Raw genomic sequence first — 21,097 nt, forward strand, 5'->3', positions numbered from 1 at the left:
GGAAGAGTTGAGAAGTGTGTGCCCAATATTCTTTGGTGTGTGCCCGGCCGGCATGGAGAACAGAGGTGTGTTGCAATCGTGGACACAAGTATAAAGTGTGAGCTCTTGTTCGCTACGAATAGGTGAGACTTCCGGTACGTCATGTGATGATCAAATAAATGAAATGAAAATGAAATTTTTGATTTTTCTCAACATTGAACCAGTCTCTTCATCCGTAAACAGGACACGCAGTTTTACGAACAGAGTTTCTTGAAACTTGTGAAACGGTATGACAAGTGCCTACATGTCGCTGGGACCTATGTGAAAAAATAATGTAACGATGCCTCTTTCTGCTCATGTCATGTTCTTTCTCCAGCATAGAACTCTCTGCAGATGGCAGACTAGAGAAACTTATTTTCCGACTATCACTTGTACTTGCTTCCCTGCAAGGAGTTACGTGTGTTGCCGAACGGTACGACGAAAAATGGATTTCAATTGCAAATTTTCAGAGTCAAGTTCTGCCACCGTCGTAGAGTTAGGCAACACACTTAACACCTTACAGGGAACCAAGTATTTCAAGATCTTCTAGGTGTCCCATATTTATTACCGGTGGCTGTAGCCGATGTACCTTCAGCCGGGACCCCTTGGCTACAAGGCGATATCGTTACTAGTACGCTATCAGAGAGGCTCTGTACGTTAGTTAGAGAATGCAAGCCACTCTGTGTCAGTATCGGGTCTGGTGCGGCGTACACCCTGCTTCCACCAAACGCCAAAATTAAATGTTAAGTCTCTAAACCTGGCTCTCCTAACCTAATCGTAATCACATATGCATTATTAGATCTAAGCGAAATTGTACGTTAGGAGGAGCAAGTTTATAGCTCTTAGCATTTAGTTTTGGTGCTTGGTGGAAGCTGGCTGTGCCCCGCACCAGACCCTGTCAGTATCGTGTTGAGCAAATCAATTATATTTATGAATATATGTAATGATCGATTACACAAAATGATAACTCACAACGAATGAGTGGCACGTATGACTTTTGCACCTTTCAAACTATACTAGGAATAATCCATTATCTGAAAGTTAAAAAAGGGGTGTCCTTATCCAAAAACCTTACCTGGAAGTTTAAAAAAGGGGATACAAAAACCCCCTGAGAAGATCCATTACTATATATGTGCAACTTGCATAAAGGTTAGTGTTCTGGTTTTGAAGATACATAAATATCGGGCATGTGATAGAGCCATACTACTCAATGTAGTGCTATATTCAAGTTGTGGGATCTTACACTGAGCTGTACAGCTAGGACCGATATATACATGGGCAAATTACGATTTATCAGAAGTCACGTGGTTTTTGTTCACATTAACTTCGTTCTTGCAGTCGGTGGAGAATAGTGTTTTACTCTACATGTCCTTAACATCCAAAAAATCGTCGGCAGAAAATTTCTCAATAGCAATAGCGAATCAACATTCACAGTTGGCGCCCCTTTTCGGATCTTATTCGTAAACAAACGGATTTTCATTCCCGCCTTTATTTGACTTACATCTTTTTTCCTAAACCCCTCCAATCAGGTGGGCAAATGTAATGAAACTCCATCGAGGGATTTAGCCATTCTCTCCTAATGCCGCACAGCCGGAGACTCGACACCGGGAAAATAATGGCTCTTGGGAGGTCTCCGGTGTCGTCAACGCAATCTCCTCAGTGCAGCCATCTGTCGACGCGTGACTGTACTTCGGAAGAAGGTACGAGGAAATTAACTTCCAGACTTTTTCGATTCTTCATCGATAGCGCGCAGGCGGGTCGCACTACTTGCAATTAAGTTATCCAAGTCCCAGTTCAGTGAAGGAGACAGGATTTCTGATTAAGTCTTACTCAATTAATGTCAAGCTCATAATTTTTTATAATTACAAAAGCTTGATTGTGTTTGCAGGGAAGAACCTCACTCGAAAATTGCTTTTTTTATGACGTCAATGTATGTTTCAGCTTCTTTTTATCAACTTTTTCCTTGATTTTTCGAGTACAGAAGAAATTAATATATTCAAGAAGTGATATAAGAGTGTCCATGTATTTTCATCAAGCTAGAAATAGGGCATGCGTCCAAATAAGATGACATATTAATTCGATACCAGCTTCACGGTTAGTGGTGCAGGAACGTTCTAGATTGAGGGGTGGGTTATAAAGATCAACTTCCACGTATGTTATGTGTGTATATGTGTATTAATTAGGGTGGTTCATAAAAAACATTGTAAAAATGCATTGTTAAGAAAGTAATGAGTGATGCTGATAATTTATTAATTTCTTAGTATAAAAAACCATCAGCATGAAATTTTTGGTCGATATTACAGTAATTAGGGGTTGCTCAAGGTTATAAAGAATCGCGACTTGAAATTTCTGTCCAAACTGTAAAAGGTTAAAATAGGAACCACTTTTCTGGATCCAAAATCCAATTTTGAGTCCGAAAAAGTACTAAACTAAGTACTAATAAAAGTATACCTTTTTACAACTGAATTTTCTTTTTCTTTAAAAAAAATTAACAGGACAACTCAGAATGGGATTTTGGATCCAGAAAAGTGGTCCGTATTTTAAATTTCTTATCTTATGTTTTGACTTAGATAAATATCAGATCATGCGTTTCTTATGGGCCAGCGTGCACAAGCTTTATTGTATTTCGTAATACAATGCCGATAAATGTTTGACTTCGCATTATTGTGATCAACGAAATATCTTGAATGTCTACAGCTACAAGTACTACATCCCCGTGAAATAAAACTGAAATTTATCTCGTTGGGAGACCGTCTCCTCCCAATGGAGAATCCAAGAAAACCGGAAGAAATGTGGATGAAGCATTGAAGCTATGGGAGAAGGCCCAGGTGCCAACCATTGAGGCCCATGGGAATCCTCAACAAATTTGAACAGCTTAAGAAAACCTGAAGAAGGACAACTAACAGCAGAAGAAGAAGAATGAGGAGTTTATGAAACTGACGACAAGACTCCAAGAGGTGGGAGAAGATAAGGGATTTGCGATAAAGGAAAGGAAGAGGTTGGAGCGAGCAAGAAGATGAAGGAGAAGGTGAAGAGGGAGTTGGATAAGATGGATGCTGAAAGAGCAACACCAGAATTTATAGACTTCTCGTTCTCATCTTCCTCTGAAAGTGATCCATCCAGACACGAACATGACTCTCCTAAATGAAGCACGGGGTCATTATCTGCATTTCATTATGCTATTCTCTCCCCATGTGATAAATTGAAAATTACTGCAGATATTGCATCGGTGCTTGATCACAGCAATATCCCTAACAAGTGAGCAGTTCGTATCCTTGAAGCAAGTGCAATAGCCAGGAGGAAGTCAGTGTCGCCTTGAATCTCGTTCGGTACTCAAGGACACGAGAACGTTCTAAAACCGCAGCTGCTTTTGAAGAATTTATTTATCATTGAAATCCAGGACAATGATTCTTCCTTGGTTCTCCACTGGATCTAAACGTGAAGATCGGCAGGGCAGCACTAACTTCTTTCAAATGCCATCTTTGGCATCTAGGAGGCGATCTCGTTGCTCTCTCTTTTCCCATAAAGGTGTCCATGGACGCAGAGGGATATCATGGCACAGATGAAGAAAAAGGATAAGAATATGGAACGAACTGAGTGGGTCCCTAAAGATGGAGAGGAGACAGTGACGTGCGGTGACGTCGATACTTGGGGTAGCAGACAGTGGCGTACTCAGGGGGGGGTCACACCCCTAACCCCTTTAGGGCCCAGTATTCCTAAAAAAAGAATGTCAATACCAGGAAAAGATTGCAAAATGATGAATGAGTACTAATAGAAAGTAAACATAACCCCCACCCACATTCGAAATAAGCCAGAGATCATGGGTTCGAATCTCGGCTTGACCATGGGTATTCTTTGTGTGTGTCCCTTGCCCTTCATCAATTTTATCGTATCATCTTCGCGATTAGCCAAAAGTGGCGGCAAAGCGAAATAAAATAAACCAAATCGAGCAATCAATCAATGATTTGATTTCATTTTGTTACTTAGCGTCGCTTTTTGTCACGTTTGGTTAATTGCGAAGATGATGCGATAAAATTAATGAAGGGACAAACACAAAGAACACCCATGCCCAGGTCGGGGTTCGAACCCGGAACTCCTGTTGTCGTAGCGCGCTGTGATAACCACTCCCCCGCGGTTGGTTGATTTGGCGTTTTAAGTCCACTTTATGCACAGAAACAAAACAGGTAACAAAACACACTTTTTTGTAGTTTCTTCAATAATATTCATTTGGCTTTTTGAGTTCTGAGATACATTTTTCATTCCAAATTATTTCATTATTCACTGAAGAGTACAACACATAGGATAAGAATGCGCACTCATCACGGGTTCGAATCCTGGCCTGGATTGTTCATCTATTTCATAATATCCTACTCATCCTAATTTTTGCGATAACCAAATGTGGCAGAAAAGCGAAGTAAAATAAACCAAACCAACAACAATATGAACACGCGTTCTCTTGCCCAAATAAATACATCTGTATTTATGACTGTTAGAGGCCAAAATATTAGTATATTTAAATAAAACACTACTAAAACGAGAGTGAGAGAGAGCCTCAGCACATATTTGTAATTTAATCATTATATATTCCATAATTGAAAAAAAAGAAAGAAAACATAACATTATTGTCTGCACATAACACGTTCCCATTTCATAAATAATAAAACTACATCCATATTATACATACATATTGTACAACGTGTAAAAGGTTGTGTAAATACAGAGAACATAAGTACAGCAGAACATTTTACCCTGAATTGTTTAGAGGATTTACAAAAAAAACCTATGAGAAACCAATCCAGTAGAGTAAATTTGTGACTCCCACAACAACTTTGATTTCTTGACCAAACGACCACAAAAAGTTGAAAAACTCACTTTCTCTCCCCGTTCCGCGCCTCATTTATTGCGCTGACGATGTTTCACGGACGCAAAAAGGCAGTGATGAGTGAAAGATGAGCTCTCATCCTCTCATCCTTCTCATCCCTCTCATTCTCCTCTTATTCTCTCATCTTCCTCTCATCCTCCTCTCATCCTCTCATCTTTCTCTCATTCTCTCATTTTCTTATTCTCTCATTTTCTTATTTTTTGAAAGATGAGTGCACCTTATCGTAATTTTCCAAGTCTGGGACCAAATGTTTATATATCGTGACCTTCGTAAACCTCTCCTCTCATCTTCTCATCTTCTCATTCTCTCATTTTCTTATTTTTTGAAGAATGAGTGCATCTTATCGTAATTTTCCAAGTCCGGGACCAAATGTTTATATATCGTAACCTTCGTAAACCTTTCTTCTCATCCTCTCATTCTCTTATTTTTTTATTTTCTTATTCTCTCATTCTCTTATTCTCTCATTCTCTCATTCTCTTATTTTCTCATTCTCTCATTCTCTCTACCTTTAGAATATTGTCGTCAACATTAGAAATGAAGTTGGAGTGCTGGAATCAACGGGGCCAAATGTTTATATATCGTGACCTTCGTAAACCTCTCTCTCGGGGAGGGAACGATGTACCACACACACACACACACACACACACACACACACACACACGCGCGCGCGCGTATGTATTGTGACGCAAACAAACAAACAAAATAATAATTGTTGTTTTTTAGGATACCTGGCCCCTATAACCTCGCCAGGGTGCGTGGTGCCCAGCCAAAAAAGTAAAGGTTTTCTAATGGCTGCGGTTATAGATTACCGCACCTCTGTAGGGTTTCACGTGTTTTTTTTTCCCCCAAACTTCCATGAAACTCTACAGAGGACCTCCGTAATGCATGCAACGTGTACTAACGACTCTAGTGTTATTTGATGTTGTGATATTTTTGGATATAGAGTTTTATTGTGAGATATAGATAAAAATAATTATGTTTATTATAATATTTTCTTGATGAAGATGGAGAATATGTGTGTGTTACAAATAAAGTTGCATGCTTTTTTTTCTAGTGTGTGTATGTGTTTTTGATGTTTCGACAGCATCTGAAACGATAAAAAAAAGAAATTTTATTGTTAATTTTCACGTGTAAAAACAACAACAAATTTTTTGTGCAAATTTTCTGATTGTCTCGTGCTATAGTGCAAAAAAGATATTGTAACTGATAACTAATGAAATTGACATTTGTAACTGATCTGAACTAGTGAAATTCGTATTGTGCTATTGTAACTGATTGTGCTAGTACAAAAAATTTCTTATTTGTGCAAGAAAAGATGTTAAAAACTTGTTAAAACTGCTCTGTGACCCTCTCGTTCTTCACGTCGTAGGCGAAGGACTTCTCTGCAATCAGGATGACACTGCATAGGGTATCCTCGGGCAAGGCATCGTGGAACTCGCAGACGACCTTGATGTTGGTTCGATCGTTGACCACAACCTTCTTTCTCTTAGATGTGTTGATGACGGTCATGGGTCTCCGTGCTTTAAACTCGCTGGGCGTGTAGTACATGTCCACGCTTCCCTCGGTCACGCGTTTGTAAGCCGAAAACGCTTCCCCCCCAAAAAATTTCTCTGTATATATAAATAACAGAGAGAAAAAATGGAACCGCAACCAGGTCCCTCCGGTCTTTGCGGGAAAGTGGCATGTCGCAACTGTGGGATTTTGATTTCTAAACCTAACATTGCTAGGCATTTGAAAAAATGTCGTCTACCGGATCATGATGTCGTAGTCCCGCCGGCAAAAAAAACCTCGCATTGATGCGCATGAAGGGGGTGCTTTGAATAAAAGTGCACGTATTATGACCTATAAATCTGGAAGCGATGAAAAATGTGACTCGAGCATCTTCCTCAACAATGTGAAATCTCTGGTAGTCGATAAATTACGTGATTGCCTCGTCAATGTTGCAATTAAAATTCATCTCGTCTTGACCCTGCTGTATGAGAAAGTTGTCTCGTCCGAGTCAAGCACTTTTAGCTTTTACGTAGGGTGTGAAGCCTTACACGATGACAATAACGAGGATCTTGACGAGATAGTGACACGGCTATTTGATCACCTGACACAAAAACAAGAAGAGTTTGAAGGTAGAGGAAGTGGATGGAGTCTTTGCGGTCGCAGCCACATGTTAGAACTTAGAGTCTGCAATTTCAAACCATTACGCAGCGCTCAAAAAAAACAAAAACAAAAAAATGTTGCACGAGACATTAAAAAAAAGCAAAATGCAGTGTTGAACATAGAAAGTAATGATCAGAAGAGTTTCCTATGGTCTGTCATCGCCGCATTACACCCAGCTAATAATAGTAACCCCCAACGTCTGTCCAATTACAGAGGATATGAGGGGAGATACGAGAATATGATGAGAGGAATTTCCTATCCTGTGCCCCTGAATAAGATCAATCAATTTTTAAAAAACTATAGAGAGGAAAAAGGAGAAGATATCGATATTTCTGTGTTTGGGGTTGACGATTCCGGCAATATTCGTGTGTTAAGACCTGCTAGAAGCCAGAATAATGTAATTCGACTCTTGCTTGTAGATGGCCGTTACAGTTTGATACGGAATTTCTCACGATTAGTAGGAAGACAGATCACCAAGAATCGCGATAAGATCGAAATTTGCGATCGATGCTTGAGAATTTTTCGCGGGGGTAAGAAGATGAAAGAACAGCACAAGTGTTTTGGCTCCGTGAATGCAGAACCCGAAGATGTCATGCCGGAACCCGGAACCAAGATGAAATTTCAGAAACACCAGGCTCTTCTCCACCATCCCGCTGTTCTTTATGCCGACTTTGAAAGCTTCCAAGTTCCCATGACGTCTTGCAACCCTGATCCCTCTACCTCAAGCACGATCCAAATTTTTCACCACGAGCCTTGCAGTTTCTCCATCTACGGAGAAAAATTGAATGATGTCATCTTGTATTGCGGACCCGATGCGGCAAAACATTTTGTTAAGAAGATAGCGGAATGCGCGAGAGAACTTGCACCCAGCCTGAAAGGCTCTTACGTTTCTCCACCTGCTCTCACGACGGAACAACAACAGAGACATGACGCGGCGACAAGATGCGAGGAGTGTAACCAGCTTTTTACCGCCGAAAATCACAAGGTCGTCCACCATAACCATCAGAATGGATTATTTCTGAGCACCATCTGTAATTCGTGCAATCTTAAAATTAAGGAGTCGCATTTCGTTGCCGTGTTTCTGCACTACACGGAGAAGTACGACACGCATCTTTTTGTTAAAGAGCTCTACAACATAACTTCTCGAATCAGCATCATTCCGAGAACGAGTGAGAAGTATATTGCGGTAAGAATTTGGATCCCTCTCCAAGAAGGAAGAAGTGTGGAAGTGCGAATCCTGGACTCTTACAATTTCCTGTCCTCCAGCCTCGCAACTTGGCGACGAAGATCTTGTGGCCACCAAGCAAAAATGTTTTTCGGGGAGAGATGAGAATTTGAATCTGTTGCGTCGCAAGGGCGTCTACCCCTATGAGTACGTCAACGATTTCGAGAAATTTGACGAGACGGAACTTCCACCCCGGGAGGCATTTTATTCTTGTCTCACGGAGGACGTCTGTTCCGAAGAGGACTACGAACACGCTCGTAGTGTGTGGACGGCCTTCAATTGCCAAACTTTTCGCGATTATCACGATCTCTATCTGAAATTGGACGTGACTCTCCTCATGGATATTTTCGAATCGTTTCGTAAGAGATGCATCGCGATATACAAGTTGGATCCTGCGTATTTCTTCACGACGCCGGGGTTGACTTGGGAATCGATGATGAAATACACCAACGTGGAACTAGGACTCATCGCAGAGAAGGAACAGTATGCTTTCATGGAGAGTGCGATACGCGGTGGCATCGTCCAATGTCCCCGACGCTATGCTCAGGCAAACAATTCTCATACGCCTGGTTACGATGCATCGAAGCCCAACACCTACATTGTCTACTGGGATGTCAACAACCTGTACGGCCACTCCATGTCCCAGTGTCTTCCCATCAGCGACTACGCGTGGATGACCGAAGAGGAACTCTCCTGCGAAGATTTTCTCAACTGGAGCGAAGATAATGAATGGGGCTGTTTCTTAGAAGTGGATCTCGATTATCCCGAAACGCTTCACGAGAAACATCACGGATTGGCCCTGGCCCCCACCAAAAAGAAGCCACCTGGAGGATCGGAGCCAAAACTCATACTAAGCATGGAGAACAAGCGGAATTACGTTCTGCACTACCGACTCCTCCAATTTTACATAAGTCACGGCTTGCAGTTGAAGAAAGTTCATAAAGGATTGAAGTTCCGACAGAGCAAGTGGCTGGAACCCTACATAACCGAGAATACGCGCCGCAGAGCGCAATCGACATCGCCTGCAGACAAAAATCTGTACAAACTGTTCAATAACGCCATCTACGGCAAGACGATGGAGAACGTGCGTAATTACATCGACGCAACGTTGGTCACGGACGAAAAAAAATTTGAAAAGATCGTCGCGTCCCCCTACTTCAAAAACTTCACCATTTTCGACGAGAATCTAGTATTCGTCGAGAGGAACAAGAAGCAAGTGATGCTCAACAAGCCGATTGCCATAGGTGCCACCGTCCTTGAACTATCAAAATTGCACATGTACCAATCGTACTACGATCAGTTTCAACCCTTTTATGGAGATAACATCCAAATATGTTACATTGACACGGATAGCTTCATTTTTCTAATCCAAACACAAAGCCTCGAACATGATCTGACTAAGATGAAGCATCTGTTTGATTTTAGCAACTTACCATCAGACCATCACTTGCATTCGACAGAAAATAAAATGATCATAGGAAAGTTCAAAGATGAAGTTGGCGGGGAGTACAGCAGGGAATTTGCGGGGCTTCGTGCCAAAATGTACTGTGTAAAGATTGCAGAAGAAAAAGAGATCAAGAAAGCGAAGGGGGTGGGAAAAATAAGTACCAGCAAATTTAGCATGCAAGACTACAAAGAATGCCTGTTTCAAGGTAAAAGACAACTCAGCACAGATCATCGCATTGCAAGTAAATTGCATGATTTGTACACGACGCGCGTAACCAAGGTCGCATTGGATGGCACAGACAACAAGTTACGTGTTCTCGATTGTCAAATCCACACGAGAGAGTGGGGCCACTACAATAAAAGCGATAAATGTGACGTGTGTTAACCGTAACCCCATAGCAATGAAGTCCGTTGTGTCTTTTGCTATTCTTCTTCAAAAACAGACGGAGGAAAAGAGGGGCCCTCGGGCGATGAAAAGTTGCAAGCTGTTATTATGTTATTATGTTGTTAAGCCCGCTCCAAACCGAGGCTCATTAAATTCAACTCTTATTTTTCATCGCCCGAGGGCCCCTCTTTTCCTCCGTCTGTTTTGAAGAATGGCAAAGGCACAACGTGTTAAATAACTAACAAGGACAATGAATCTCTTTGGTTTCCGCAAACAAAACAACATGGACACTGCATCACCAAATTCCAATAACCTCTTACCTTCCGTGTTATCTAAACTCAATGGTCTACTAATTGTACATCTTAATAGTATATGGACAAAAATAAATGACGATGTGGGCAAGATGTTTTATGTTTTTAATAACAATTTACATTTCTATGAAATTCCGATCGATGGGAAACTTCAAATCACCGTGAATCCGGAGAACACAGGCGAAATCAAAATTTCTACCGGCAAAAACATTTTTCGAATGAAGCACGACAAGGTACTTTCTAACATGTCGTACGATGTGTCTGCAGGAGATTATCTTTACGTGGAACTCCTAGGAGATTACGACAAACTCGTTCCTCTCTTCGTAGAATTACGAATCGTCTATTCTATTATAAATAACCATTAACCAAAAAATGCCTAACGACATTTTCGGCAACACCAAGCGTGTAGACCATGCAGAAGAGATTCTCATGCTGGACGTTCGAGTTAAGAAGTTGAGGACCGATTTGATCGCTTTGCAGGAGACCTTAAACAAAAGTTTAGAGTCTGAGATCGCTACGCTCCAAACGCAATGTCTCGATCCTATTCTGAAAATCGATTCCGAACTGAAAACACTGATAAAAAATTATGTTGGCGTACCTTCTTACGACAACATTCAAAATATACAGTCGAGCATGGATTCGCTTCAAAATGATTTGGCCAAATTACAGCAATTTCAATCGAAAAATGAAGATTTGGAAAAATTGAAACTCGAAATCGAAGAGCGAACTTCCGCAATAGAAAAGAATTTCTCTGAACTTCAAACCGTCGTGAATGATATTGATGTAGAACGCTTGCAGGTTGTTGTTTCCAAATTACAAGAAGAATTCACCGGCACGTTGGAAGAAATCAAATCCAAGTTGCAGACTTTGGAAGATACAATGACGAACCTACCATCGTCGGACGAACTGCAGGTTATTGGTAAAAGCGTCGCGAACATAAAAATTCAACTGGAGGCTTATCAAGATTTTGAACACATTCAAACCACCATCGCTACGCTTCAGGCGTCTCTGGAGTTGATCAACGAAGAAATTAAAAATATTCACGCTGAAGCAAGTGTGTTGACGAGTATTCAGGACACGTTAAGCACGGTTCAGCAGAAGATCCAATATTTGGAAAATTTGAACGTCGAATCCAATCTTACTCATTTTCATCACGTACTGGACAACATACAGGGTGACTTGAAATCGTTACGAACGAGCGTGCCTTCGAGCGAAGATTTGGAAAAATTGAAAACGGCGGTGACGGCACTATCAGATTCGAGTGACATCAAAAGTTCGTTGAGCGATCTCGAGAGTAGGGTGGCCAATCTCCCCACCTCCAAAGAATTACACGCTTTGAAAAGGAACATATCACGTATGCTGAAACGACTGGAAACGGAAACGGCGAACGTGGAACAGATTCGAGACGAACTTGCTTCGCTGGTGTCGACGCTGCCCACTTCGCAGAGCGTCGCCGACCTTCACACGCAGTTTACAGAGATGCGAATCATCGTGAACGATCTTACCGAGAAGAGCTCGAAATTGAATCAAATCGAGAACCTTCAGAACATTGTGGTCAACATCAGAGATCAAGTTGGAGTGCTGGAATCAACGCAGGAATCGCCGCTGGCCTCTTTCGGTGCCAAGTTGCAAGAACTCAACGAAAGCTACAAGCAGTTGAACGTGGAAGTGAAAATCAAACCGTCATTTTCTACCGTAACAGATACCATAGTCGAGCATTTGGTGCCCGTACAAAACACACTGGGTCAGCTTCACAGCAACCTCGTTAGCGTCGATACTAAATTCGCTAAACTGCATTCTCTGCAAGCCATCGAAATCAACAGCGTACCCAATCAACAGAGAATCTCCACGTTCGTCGAAGGTAACAAACTGTACATGCTGCATCCTTATCATCCGTACTACAAGTTTCTCCTCGATGGCACGATTCAGGTAAACGAATTTTCGTACTGGTCTCACGGCAGAAAAGCTAGCGTTCCCACCATGACTTTGATATCGAATCGTGGTGTCCAGAAAGCAGGAAACATTCCTCTGGCGCGTTGGAACGAAACGCGCAACATATATGAAATACAGGAAGACGAAGACCTTACCGTTTTCGACGTGAGTGCCGGGGATAAGCTGATTGTTCAAAACACGAGCGAGGTGCCACCCTCTTTGAATCCCATCACGCTGGTGCTTCTCTTCAAACGTAATCTCTAAAAAAGAATGTCAAGGCAAGCCATCGTCCAAGAATTGCATAAACCTGCACGCCGCAACTACAAACATTTGGCTGTGGTAACCAAGGGAATCGACGACCTCTGGGAAAGCGACCTCGTCGAAATGAGTAGCGGCAAGTTAAAAAACGTACATAAATTGAACAAGGGCAACAAGTACCTCCTCACCGTCATAGACACATTTTCGAAATTCGCATGGGCTCTACCTTTGAAGGCGAAAACGGGAACGTGCGTCACGGAAGCATTCAAGACAATTTTTCGCGAAAGCGGCGGCAGACGACCTCGGTTTCTGCACACGGACAAAGGGAAGGAATTTTACAATGCCGTATTCCAAAAGTTTATTCGGAAACACAACGTTCAACATTACTCGACCTTCAGTGACGTCAAGGCCAGCATCGTGGAAAGATTCAATCGCACTCTGAAATCGCGCATGTGGTCACGCTTCACGCTTCAGGGAAGCTACAAGTGGGTCACCATTCTTCCGGAACTTGTTAACAACTATAATCACACACGGCACGGAACGATAGGCATGAAGCCAGCTGACGTTACCAAGTCTGACGAGCAACGTTTAATTTCTAGCGTTTACTGTCCAAAGTACACGCCCACGACAAAAAAAGCTAAATACAAAATTGGAGAACAGGTGAGGGTCAGTAAATTGAAGCGAACGTTCGACAGGGGTTTCACACGAAACTGGAGCACTGAACTTTTTACCGTGGTTCGAGTTCTACCCGGGAACCGTCACACGTATATAATAAAAGACAGTGGCGGTGAAATTTTATTGGGGCGCTTCTACGAGGAGGAACTCTCTAAAACTAAATACCCCGACACGTACCTTATCGAAAAAGTTTTGCGCAAGAGAGGCAACAAACTTTTGGTGAAATGGCTGGGACTTCCGGAAACAAGTTGGATCGATTCAAACGAAGTGATTCTATGAGTACGTGGAATGTTGTGAAACGTTTACCTAATTCGGAAAGTGGAACGAAGAAAAAAAAACGGTGAATTGCTCCCCGACAGCATCCGCTGTCTGATCGTAGGTCCTTCGGGGTGTGGGAAAACGACACTGCTCGTGGACAATTTTCTCCTCGCACCGAATTGGTTAGATTGGAAGAACAGGCACCTGTACGTGTTCTCGAAAAGTTTGGAGCAATCCAAATACCAGCAACTGATGAAACTGTACGATGGTCTGGACATTGCAACGTTCGCCTCGGAAATAAAACCACTCGACGATTGTCGTGAAAATTCAGTCGTTGTGTTCGACGACGCCATCCTGGAAAATCAAAATGAAATTCGCAACTTTTTCACGCAAGGTCGTCACAAAGGAATGGATTGCTTCTACCTAGCTCAAACGTTTTCCAAAATTCCAAAACAGTTAGTGCGCGACAACGCTAATTTCATATGTTTGTTTCGTCAAGATCACACCAACCTCAAGCACGCGTACGATGACTACGTAGGCGGAGACATGAACTACAATCAATTTTCGGAACGCTGCTGCTCTACTTGCTGGAACGGTGACGATTTCGGATTCGCGACAATCGACATGACGAGGAAACCCAACGACGGAAAATACAGAAACAAAATCAACGATTTTCTAAACGTTGCAACGTTGTGAGAAACGATGTATATAAATAAACATTATGACGAAACGAAAAATCGAAGACGAAAATCTCAAGCTTCGCGATTACCTCGCGAAACGCTTCAAAGGTTGGAAATCCGAGAATCGCGGATTCTACGAAGAGAAGAAACGTCAGGATCAACCTGTGATCGATGCCATCAGCGGTCTAGGTAAAGAAATTAAAAGTGTCACGGAACAAAATAAAAATTTGATCAACGAACTCGTGCCGCTCGCAGCTAAAAGTTACGCCGTACCCACGCCCATTTCGAGCATTCCTTCGACGCCGTTCGAACTGAAGGATGCACCGGCACGACGTCGAGCTATTGGTAGCACGTCGTCGTCTTCGGATAAAATCGAGTTGGGACCTTTGGCACGAGACTACCTGAGTACGGGAAAATTCGACAAGGATGAAGTGTTCGGATTGTATCCCAGCATGGAAACCAACGAAGGCGGCGGTGTGGTGTGGAAGATTGGGAAATCGAAGGTGACCTTCGAAGGCAACGACATTAAAGTCAATTTAGGCGACAAGGATAGTTGGAACAGGTATCCGGGTACGGTGGGACTGTGGGAACTCGTCGCCAAAAAGCAGCCGAAAGATTACACTGACGAAGATTACCAGAGTTACAAGGAAATTCTGATCATGACGGATGCCTTGTACCAGAACAACGACGCCTCGCAGAATAGGGTGAAATCGAGCAGCGGCGAGAAGTACAAGAATCTCATCAAACCGATTTGGAACCAGGTCAAAACAGGCAGCGGCGTCAAACGCTACAACACGTTACCCAAAGAATTCGTTTGGGTGGACGACGTGAGGAAGCTCGTGGACCGATTGTTGGTGATAGCCGGCGAAGAGAATGCAGGCAACCGTAATTTCTACAACGAGAAGGTTGGCATCGTGGACATGATCAGCACGAAACTTTCCAACTTCATCGTGAACAACGACAAGGGCATAGGTTACCTCATCAAAATCATCAACACGCTGCCTCCTAAATTTTGGAACGTGGCCGAAGGAAAGGGCCTTGTGAACGACATCATCAACAAGTTACCTTTCGAGGTGCATCTACCTGGCTACCAGTACTGCGGACCGGGTACCAAACTCGAGAAAAGATTGGAGAGAGGAGACAAGGGTGTGAATCCGTTGGACGCGGCATGCAAAGATCACGACATCGCTTACAACACCACGCAGACGGATCTGGATGCACGTCACGAAGCAGACAGAAAGTTAGAGCACGCAGCTTTCGAAAGATTCGTGAGCAGAGACGCATCGTTGGGTGAACGGGTCGCCGCACTGGGTACCACCATTGCCATGAACACAAAACAAAAATTGGGGTGGGGTATATAAATAACATCCAGTAAAAAAAACAACATGGCTTGCATAACTGATTTGCCGCACGAACTACTATCTAAAATATTCAAAAAGGTAGTTAACGGAGATGTTAATAAACTTGTGATCGTAGCTAAAACGACGCCGGCATTTCACATGGGATGCGAAATAGTTCTCAAGGACCGTCTTCGGGAGATCAGTGGAATGAGGTGCGGTGATCTCGACACTCTTCTGTCGGCCGCGGGGGAGAAATTGAACGAAAGGTTGGACGAACTGCACGAGGCGAGGCAGGGAAGAAGACGATATACTGATGATTGGCGTAAGTCCAAACAGGAAACTGAAGAAATCATCACGCAAATCATCGCGTTCTCCGAAGCACGAACTTTCTTCCTCTGTTAAAAAAATCTTCGATACAAATCATGAAAAAAATATATAAATAACACACATCGTGAAAAAAAATAATCTTCGGTATATATAAATAACACACATCGTGAAAAAAAAATTAAATTTCTCTAACACACACACTGAAAATTTCTCTTCTTCGATATGACAACTGAAAAAATGAGTGAGCTCCAAGCATTAAAACAAATGCTAAATTTGTCAGTCGAGTATGTAAAAATTCGGGAATTGGAAGTCGACAAATCTTACACGATAACTTCCGGTTCAATCGTTTCTACCCAGTATGGTCCCAAGGTACGCCTGTTGCTCAACGCACAATACAGTCTATTTTTACCAGATCGATACGCTAACATGTTATCGGACGAGAAGCTATCTATTTTAATCGAGAACAAAACTCGAATCGTGTACAAGGGGACAAAGGAACTTTTTGGCAAGAAAACAAAGCACGTAATAGAATTTGTGTAACAACTGCGAGGCCGTAAAAAAAATCTCAGAATATTTATATATAAATAACATACCGTAAAAAACTACACAAGAAAAAATATCAAAATATATATAAATAACATACCGCAAAAATAACCCATAGAGCATCAACATGAAGCCCAAGGGTGTCGTGTACCAGATACCATACTCCAATCTGAAAAATCTAGGTGCCCTCGATGGGTTACTCACCAAGAAACAACGCGAGAAGAAACGTTCTTGCTTGTCGAAAGGACATGGAATGAAATTGCTGCTCAGCACACCTCAATTGAGACGGTTGCAGCGTTCGCGGAAACAGCAAAAGATCGGAGGTTTCATATTCAGCATCCCGGCCATCCTAGCAGCATTGGGGGCCGTTGGAAGTTTGGCTGGCGGAAGTGCCGCCATCGCGAAAACCGTCATCGACTCGAAGAAGAACAAAGCGGAATTGGAAGAACAGAAACGTCACAACCTGGCCATGGAGAAGAAAGGGGGGAAGGGCGTGATGAGAAAGTTTAAAAAAAAGAAACAACGGCACTCACCAACCGAGACATTGAATCTCTGATCGGACCGTTACAAATCAAACACTTCAGAGGAGTTTTTATGTCCGACTCGTTACCTTCAAGCGTGAAAAGAAGAGAATGCGGAGTAGTCAACTTGGACGGTCAAGAAAATCCAGGCACGCATTGGATATGTTACCACAAAAATGATGATAAAGCATTCGTTTTCGATTCTTTCGGAGGTGTTCCACCTACAAATTTAATTCATTATCTGAAAACGAGCAAAACCTCTATATACTACAACGACGAACGCATTCAAGATTTCGGAGACGTGAACTGCGGTCATCTCTGCCTCTCCGTGCTCGCGTTTCTCTCTAAAATAAATAACCCTACGATCGAGGATTTCCAGAAAGCATTGTGGAACCTCAAACAGCATCACTAGGATGGGCGTGTTCCATCTCACGAGCGAATCTTCAATCTTGAAACTCACGCTGCACGACGACATCGTCTATCCTAAATCCGTGGCTCTGCGTGCATTCTACAGCATGTACCTCATACCTAACGTCACGCAGCACAACAACAAAATTAGCGTCGGAAGCGAACACATCGTCGTCACGCCAGGCCAATACAATCTTTCCACTTTGCAAGCTCAATTACCCAAAGGCACATACCTTTCTCAAAATTCGGTCACTCACAGAGTGGAAATCCTATCCGCAACGGAGACCGTGGACCTGGGCACCATGGGAGAACTTTTAGGTTTCGAGAATGACACCAAACTCGAAGCTGGCATCAAGCACACGGCAACCAATATTCCTAAATTCTTGGCCATAGAGACTCTGAACGTACACTGCAACGTGGCCGAAGGTATGATCACAAAATCTTCGGACGGATTATTAGGAAGTCACAGGCAGACGGGAATCATAGCCACTTTCAAACCAAGTTCCGAGTTCATGGAACCGATCATCTACACGCCCTCTTCGCCGATCTATTTTCCAGTATGTCGCAACCGCATAGACGACATAGAGTTGGTGGTGACGAACGAGAAAGGAGACGTGGTGGATTTCGCAGGTGCCACTACGACGGCCATCGTGGAGATCAACGTATAATAAATAACCATACATGTAAAATGGAGCAAATCGAAAGTTACGAATTGCAATCTTTCCCTCCCAACCGTCGCACGTTCGCCAATCTGAACGAAGCGAACAGGGAGATCGAATACGACCTGGACGTAGGCGACGGGTTCATTCATCCTCACAGAGCGGACCTCTACCTTCAATTCGACGTGGTGAAGAAAGAAAGCGGAGACGCGTTTCCCGCAGCAGCAAATTTGATACTCGTGGACAACTTCGTGCCTCACCTGTTCTCGCAGGTGGAGGTGAGGAAACATAACACCGTCATCGACAGAATAGATTATCCAGGCATCACGTCGACGGCAGTGGGAACGTTGAAATTATCCAAAACAGACGCAGCATACTATCAGGCGGGAGGATTCGAAGCGGGGACCAAAATATCGACGAAAAGTCACACGGTGCTCTTTCCCATGCGTCTGCTGCCTGGTTTCTTCTCGGACTACAAGGAGATCATGTGGAAGGGAGGACTGAGAGTCACGTTTCGAAGAGCGGCCAACGACAACGACGCACTGATGCGATACGCTACTTTGGGTCCGGACGGCACCACACCAATAGCCAACACTTTACCCGAAGCAGCCAAGTGCGTCATCCGGAGCATGGAATTGAGAATGCCGGTGGTGGAATACGAAACAAATTACGCCCTCAAGTACAAAGCGGAGATCTTGAAAAGTCCACAGGTACCGATTCACTTTCACGGTTACCAGTGCGTACAGAAGGTGGCATCGGGAAGTCACATGGAATTCGACGTGACGACGCAGTTCAACAACATACAGTTCGACATGCCAGATTTCGTCGTAGTGCTCTTTCAGACCGGGAGGGACAAGAATCAGGAAAAAGATTCCAGCAAGTTCGACGACTGCAAGATCAAGAACGTTTATCTGAAGAACGGCAGGAACGAAGTGTTCCCGCGCGACAATTACAACCTCGACGTGACCAAAAACGATTAACTCAAACTTTACGAAGCGTTTTCGGCTTACAAACGCGTGACCGAGGGAAGCGTGGACATGTACTACACGCCCAGCGAGTTTAAAGCACGGAGACCCATGACCGTCATCAACACATCTAAGAGAAAGAAGGTTGTGGTCAACGATCGAACCAACATCAAGGTCTTCTGCGAGTTCCACGATGCCTTGCCCGAGGATACCCTATGCAGTGTCATCCTGATTGCAGAGAAGTCCTTCGCCTACGACGTGAAGAACGAGAGGGTCACAGAGCAGTTTTAACAAGTTTTTAACATCTTTTCTTGCACAAATAAGAAATTTTTTGTACTAGCACAATCAGTTACAATAGCACAATACGAATTTCACTAGTTCAGATCAGTTACAAATGTCAATTTCATTAGTTATCAGTTACAATATCTTTTTTGCACTATAGCACGAGACAATCAGAAAATTTGCACAAAAAATTTGTTGTTGTTTTTACACGTGAAAATTAACAATAAAATTTCTTTTTTTTATCGTTTCAGATGCTGTCGAAACATCAAAAACACATACACACACTAGAAAAAAAAGCATGCAACTTTATTTGTAACACACACATATTCTCCATCTTCATCAAGAAAATATTATAATAAACATAATTATTTTTATCTATATCTCACAATAAAACTCTATATCCAAAAATATCACAACATCAAATAACACTAGAGTCGTTAGTACACGTTGCATGCATTACGGAGGTCCTCTGTAGAGTTTCATGGAAGTTTGGGGGAAAAAAAAACACGTGAAACCCTACAGAGGTGCGGTAATCTATAACCGCAGCCATTAGAAAACCTTTACTTTTTTGGCTGGGCACCACGCACCCTGGCGAGGTTATAGGGGCCAGGTATCCTAAAAAACAACAATTATTATTTTGTTTGTTTGTTTGCGTCACAATACATACGCGCGCGTGTGTGTGTGTGTGTGTGGTACATCGTTCCCTCCCCGAGAGAGAGGTTTACGAAGGTCACGATATATAAACATTTGGCCCCGTTGATTCCAGCACTCCAACTTCATTTCTAATGTTGACGACAATATTCTAAAGGTAGAGAGAATGAGAGAATGAGAAAATAAGAGAATGAGAGAATGAGAGAATAAGAGAATGAGAGAATAAGAAAATAAAAAAATAAGAGAATGAGAGGATGAGAAGAAAGGTTTACGAAGGTTACGATATATAAACATTTGGTCCCGGACTTGGAAAATTACGATAAGATGCACTCATTCTTCAAAAAATAAGAAAATGAGAGAATGAGAAGATGAGAAGATGAGAGGAGAGGTTTACGAAGGTCACGATATATAAACATTTGGTCCCAGACTTGGAAAATTACGATAAGGTGCACTCATCTTTCAAAAAATAAGAAAATGAGAGAATAAGAAAATGAGAGAATGAGAGAAAGATGAGAGGATGAGAGGAGGATGAGAGGAAGATGAGAGAATAAGAGGAGAATGAGAGGGATGAGAAGGATGAGAGGATGAGAGCTCATCTTTCACTCATCACTGCCTTTTTGCGTCCGTGAAACATCGTCAGCGCAATAAATGAGGCGCGGAACGGGGAGAGAAAGTGAGTTTTTCAACTTTTTGTGGTCGTTTGGTCAAGAAATCAAAGTTGTTGTGGGAGTCACAAATTTACTCTACTCAATCCCCTATCTGTCCTATAGGAGATAGACTAGGGGACCTGAAAGCCTGGGGTTTCAACCATTGCAGCGGGGAGCGACGGGGCAAGGGAGGTAGAGGTAGAAATCTTCCTCTTTCCGTCGGCCGGCCGTTTCTACCTGGAAACTGGTCAGGAGGAAGAAGAGCGAGCTAGGGTATCCAACCAGTTTTGCCCGCGGATCACACCGATGGACGAGAAGCGCGTGGTAAAGAAAGTGTCGCATATGAACTGTGGCTTTAACAAGACAATAAATATTGTGATTTGAATATAATTCGAGATGTGAGATTGATTGATCTATCTCTGCTAGACTAGCTACTCCTCAATGCACGTCACTGAGAGGAGACATCGAAGAGCCTTACAGAAGAAGCAATATTCCTTCTCCCTCACTTAACTTCTTATCAAGGACACCTTGTT

The 21,097-nt window shown here is 42.8% G+C and overlaps 1 protein-coding gene across 1 annotated transcript in view; it reads left to right on the top strand.

Moving 5' to 3' along the window:
• LOC145985218 (angiotensin-converting enzyme-like) overlaps nt 1–21,097 on the top strand; it is a 71,269-nt gene that overhangs the window by 31,454 nt on the left and 18,718 nt on the right. The window lies entirely within an intron of this gene.

The sequence above is a fragment of the Lepisma saccharinum genome, chromosome 1 (assembly GCF_977018435.1).
Source record: "Lepisma saccharinum chromosome 1, izLepSacc3.1, whole genome shotgun sequence".
Lineage (NCBI taxonomy): Eukaryota > Metazoa > Arthropoda > Insecta > Zygentoma > Lepismatidae > Lepisma > Lepisma saccharinum.